Here is a 6,000-nt window from a genome sequence, read left to right as displayed (position 1 = left end):
GTCATGAAGACAATGTGCCACCCTGGGCGTGTGGAACGATATCCGGACTGTCAGAGCTTCCAGGTAAAACTTCTCAGGAACTTACAGGGTCATCAGATGAGTGCTCCCGGTGGGTACAGATGGAATTCTGCCAGCTGTGATGTACTGCATATGATGGAAGTTGAGCATTCTTTCCGGGTGTTATATGAAAAGAAAAATAAAGCTTCCCCATGGTGCAGATAAAAAAGGTATCTTTTATTGCTAAAAAAAACGATACATTAAAATAAAGTGATCACAAAAAAAGTCAAGGGCAACATGAGTGATGGTAAGGAAGCCCACCATCACTCATGTTGCCCTTGACTTTTATTGTGATCACTTTATTTTAATGTATCGTTTTTTTTTTTTAGCAATAAAAGATACCTTTTTTATCTGCACCATGGGGAAGCTTTATTTTTCTTTTCATATAACACCCGGAAAGAAGTGAAGCAAAATGAGATGCAGTGCAGCTGTAGTAATCATATGTCACTCCTCATGTTGGGCTAATCTGGGGTTGAGGCACTGGAACATATGTTCTAAATGATGTATTTTGAGGCTGATTCTGTCCATGCTGACTAAATGGCGTCCTGACTCCTGAGCACCACCACTGCTGGGGACAGAATTGAATGTCTGGTCACTCTATTTTACAGAAAAACTGAACACTAAATAACTGCCCCAAATGACTCCATGTTGTATAAAACAAAATATACATTTGGGCTGGATTTCCACTTAAATCGATTTTAGATTAAAACTATCTAAATAGCAGATCAGGAGATATTTGGAATGCTTACTGGGTGCTGATATTTGTCCTACCTGACAGCAGGTAAATATCTGACTAAATACACGTGGTATCAGTTATCTGTTCCTAAGAAAGATGTGACTTTTAACATAAACTTTATTTAAAACTTCTGTGTACTCGACTTGTTTTTCTTCAATTATATAAGCTAACCCTGTTCTCTGTAGGGTAGACCGCCACTGAAGTCTTCCAGCTGTCTACATTCTCAGCACCAACTGAGCTACCCGGTAAGTAATATATGCTGGACCTTCGCTATTATCTTTTAATTCTATTATAATTATTTGGTTACCGAACCCTGGCTATGTTTTGACTACGTTTACTATTTGTACCATTTTTACTACTATATTAAATGATGTGATTTTTACTGCATTTTCTGTCTCTATCTGATTCATGGTTCCTGACAGAACCAGCCCCATTGGCATCTAAGACTCTAAGACCTAATGGCAGCTAAGACCCTGCTGTGCTCTTCCCTGTGGGGTTGAGGAACAACATAGATAAAGACCCCTTAATCATTGCTTTATCCATGGGTAACTAGATCCAGTAAGGTCTGGAAAGCATCAAGCAAATCCATGTCACTAATAAACACTCAACCTTCCCATAATGGGTGCCAGGTGTACGGGATTTTTTGAGATGGTTTAGAGCAAACAAACTTTGAACCTTCTATTGTTTTGGAACAACAATTTTATGTGTACTTAACATTAGGGGGCCTCATGTCATTTTTGAATGAAGTCATCAATACTGTTTTCTTCTTCTTTCCATGAATTCAAATTATCCACAGAGTACAAAGATGTTCACATTGAAGAAATCTCTGTTGCTCATTTTCTTTATTGGGATCGTCTCCTTATCTCTCTGTGAGCAAGAGTAAGTATGTATAAGATTTCTTTTTAAATAAAAGTATAGACTTTTAAAACTTAAATCTGGGCAAACCGCTAAAGATATTGGTGTGTGTGTGTATTTACTGTGTGTGTGTGTGTATTTATTTTTATATATATATATATATATATATATATATATATATATATATATATATATACATATATATATATATATACATATACAAACTGTGGTATATATCTGAAAATTAATTGATCCTATACTAATCTCATTTCTTGAGGTTGAAAAATGGCAAGACAGTAAAAAATACCCCCAAATAATCGCTTTTTTGAAAGTAGACAATCTAAAATATTTAGTAAGAGGCATGGCAAGTTTTTTGAAGTTGTATTTTTTTTTTGTCACAATTTTTTGGAAAAGGAAGTATAAAAAAAAAATAGTTTTCTTTACAATTTTTTTTTTTTTTGTCACCAGTGCAGTACAGCATTATCAAATAACTGGTGTGGCAGTGATCAGAGACACTGACTGGTGACAGTATGTAAAAAACAAAACAAAATTGTATTTTTTTTTTTTTTTTTTTATTCATTACTGAGCGAACTCAAGCTATTGGATGCAGTCCCCATGTGAACCAAACAAGATTCAGCAAGATATAGGGACAATGTCCAAGACTTTATAAGATGTCCAGACATGGCTGCTAAAAAAAAAAAAAAAAAAAAAAAACTAGCAGCAAACAAAGAAAAAAGAAAAGGGAGAAAGAGAATAACAGGGAACAAAGATAGGAAGGGTCCTGGATTTGTTGTTCCCCGGAATTAGAGCACACCACCACTGCACGCAATATGCTTTACTCATGAGAACTCTTCTCGCGAGTGCCAGGGCTTCCAGATGGCATTATGCTGCTCGACCATGTTAGTGAAATGAGCTGCCAGTGACTCCATAATCTCCACATCCTTAATACTAGTGTATAAGCCAATGGCGGACTGTGGTGTCTGCTTTTTCCAATGGAGGGCCACCAGGCATCTAGCTGCTGTCAAGATATGGCGTGTCAACTTTTTAGCAAGTTTAGTTAATTTGGCTGGAAGTAACCCTAGTAAAAAGATCTTAGGACAAAAGGGGAGGGTCAGATCTAATAACCTTTTGAAGGAGGTCTTGTACTGACTTCCAGTAGGGATGTAATGATGAGCACTGCCAATAAATGTACCAAGATCCTTACGGCATCGCCAGCAGCGATGCAAAGCTAGGGGATGCATAGATTTAAGACGGGAGGGGGGTCATATACTTTATATGTATTTTCTTTTTGAAGGGTGCATATTGAACTCTTGGCTGCTTGGAACCATATATTCTGCCACTGAGGCATGGATAGTTCCTCCCCAATGGCCTGTTCCAACCTAAGCATGTAGCAGTGTTTTCCTAGGGCTTCCATAGGGTATGCATTTAATAGTTTATAAATGTCTGAAACTGAACCTTTCCGGGATGGGCCCCCCCAAGGACAAGTCTTTTAACCACTTCAATACCAGGCACTTATACACCTTCTTGCCCAAGCCAATTTTCAGCTTTTCAGCTGTCACAAATTGAATGACTATTGGGCGGTCATGCTACACTGTACCCAAACAAATTTTTTATCATTTTGTTCCCACAAATAGAGCTTTCTTTTGGTGGTATTTGACCACCTATGCAATTTTTATTTTTTGCACAACAAATAAAAAAAGACCAAAATATTTTTTAAAAAATATGTTTTTCTTTGTTTCTGTTAAAATATTTTGTAAATAAGTATGTTTTCTTCTTCAGTGACGGGCACTGATATGGCTGCACTGATGGGCACTGATAAGGCGGCACTGATGGGCACCGATGAGGTGGCACCAATGAGGGGGCACTGATGAGGTGGCACTAATGGGCACTGATAGGCAGCACTGATAGGTGGCACTGATGGGCACTGATAGGTGGCACTGGTATGTGGCAATGATAGACACTCATAGGCGGCACTGATGGGCACTCGTAGGCGGCACTGATGGGTACTTATGGGTGGCACTGATGGGTACTGATAGGTGGCACCGATGGCCACTGATAGGTGGGCACTAATGGGCATGGATGGGCACTGATAGGTGGCACTGATGGACACTGATGGGTGGCACTGATGACACTGATGGGTGGCATTGCTGGGCATCACTAATTTTTATTGTGCCATAGAGGTGCCAGTCAGTGCCCATTTGTTGACAATGATTGGCATATGTTGGGCATTGATTTTCACATGTGGATGGCCATGGGGGATGTACCTGGCCATCCACATGCTGGGGGCTTCCCTGGTGGTCCTAGCGGCTTCCCTTGTGGTCTAGTGTGGGCATCCGAGGGGAAGCTGCGCTGATAACAATCAGCACAGACCCCCCCCGTCAGGAGAGCCGCCGATTGGCTCTCCTCTACTCGCGTCTGTCAGACGTGAGTGAGGAAAAGTCGATCACCAGCTCTTCCTGTTTACATCATGATCAGCCGTGATTGGACACGGCTGATCACGCGGTAAAGTGCTTCCGCCGGAGGCTCTTTACCGAGATCTGTGTAGCGGTGTGTCAGTCTGATCGCCACGATGCGCGCCCCAATGAGCACAGTTAGGATAACAGAACCACTGCCCAGCCGTCATTCTGCTATAGGCCGGGCGGGAAGTGGTTAAACAGGAATAAAGTGGTGGATCTGGAGGTAGCCATAAAAAAGACATGAAATACATTTTTATTTAAAAATCAATGTTGCTTTATTTAATAATAACCGTGTCTTCTTCCAGGAGAGATGCTGATGAAGAGGAAAATGGAGGGGAAGTTGCAAAGAAAGAAGTAAAAAGAGATTACACCATTAGAACCAGGCTTCACCAGGGATCATCAAGGAAAGTTTTGTGAATATTTTAAAAATAAAAAAAACATGAATTGGAAGTCATCGGATGTGTAATATCATAAATGTCTGATAAAAAATAAAAATACCACATACGCTAAGTTTTCTTCTTTTTTAATGTTTTTATATGATGAACCTACTTTAGTTGGGGAAATATAGTCCTTAGAGAACTTTCAAGGGTATGTAATCGTGTATCCACTTTTAGTTGGATCCATCAGCCTCACTGATCCGGATAGTTCCTCCACTTTATCCAATCAAGATAAAAGCATACAGAGTATATCAGCCAATGCTTACTCTCAGGCCAGGTTTACCAGTACAGTGCAGCCTAACGTGTGCAATTCTGCATGTTTTTCATGCGTTGCCATGTGTCACCTGTAGGGCAGCCCATTCATTTCAATTGATTTCGATGGGCTGCAATACCTGTGAGAAACGCAGGGCAATAAGTTCCTGAAACTTTTTATTAAAATTGTTCCATAACCAACTTGCATGGGGCCGTGGAATCATGTGGCTTGGCATATGAAGACTCATGTGCTTATACAGTGCCTTGAAAAAGTATTCATAACATTTTCCACATTTTGTCATGTTACAACCAAAAACTTAATTGTATTTTGTTGGGATTTTATGTGATAGAGCAACACAAAGTGGCACATAAAGTGGAAGGTAAATGAAAAATAATTTTCAATTTTTTTTTTACAAATAAACAGTGGCGTCACTAGGGTTGGTGCCACCCAGTGCTTAAAAAATTCCCCTTAGTGCAGACCCCCCATCAGTATAGAATCCCCCTTACTGCAGACCCCCCCATCAGTATAGAATCCCCCTTAGTGCAGTCCCCCCATCAGTATAGAATCCCCCTTAGTGCAGACCCCCCATCAGTATAGAATCCCCCTTAGTGCAGACCCCCCATCAGTATAGAATCCCTCTTAGTGCAGACCCCCATCAGTATAGAATCCCCCTTAGTGCAGACCCCCATCAGTATAGAATCCCCCTTAGTGCAGACCCCCATCAGTATAGAATCCCTCTTAGTGCAGACCCCCCATCAGTATAGAATCCCCTTTAGTGCAGACCCCATCAGTATAGAATCCCCCTTAGTGCAGTCCCCCCATCAGTATAGAATCCCCCTTAGTGCAGTCCCCCCATCAGTATAGAATCCCCTTAGTGCAGTCCCCCCATCAGTATAGAATCCCCCTTACTGCAGACCCCCCCATCAGTATAGAATCCCCCTTAGTGCAGAACCCCCATCAGTATAGAATCCCCCTTAGTGCAGACCCCCCATCAGTATAGAACCCCCCTTAGTGCAGACCCCCATCAATATAGAATCCCCCCCTTAGTGCAGACCCCCCATCAGTATAAGCACCCCTCTCCCCTCCCATAGCACCCCCCTGCACATGTCCATCTACTAATCTACTTATAGAGTGTACAGACCTCAGAACAGCGTGGCCGCTGACGTATACACACAGAGGTGTGTGTCACTCGGGCTCCTCCTTCTC

The 6,000-nt window shown here is 41.4% G+C and overlaps 1 long non-coding RNA gene across 1 annotated transcript; it reads left to right on the top strand.

The window, feature by feature from the left end:
* Window positions 1-900: 900 nt before the first annotated feature.
* Window positions 901-4,614, top strand: LOC141104665 (uncharacterized). The gene is made up of 3 exons (XR_012235491.1): window positions 901-1,038; window positions 1,590-1,672; window positions 4,410-4,614. It is a non-coding gene; the product is annotated as an uncharacterized lncRNA (long non-coding RNA).
* Window positions 4,615-6,000: the final 1,386 nt, after the last annotated feature.

Source organism: Aquarana catesbeiana, linkage group LG08 (assembly GCF_042186555.1).
Source record: "Aquarana catesbeiana isolate 2022-GZ linkage group LG08, ASM4218655v1, whole genome shotgun sequence".
NCBI lineage: Eukaryota > Metazoa > Chordata > Amphibia > Anura > Ranidae > Aquarana > Aquarana catesbeiana.
This window is presented reverse-complemented; position numbering and strand designations above follow the sequence as displayed.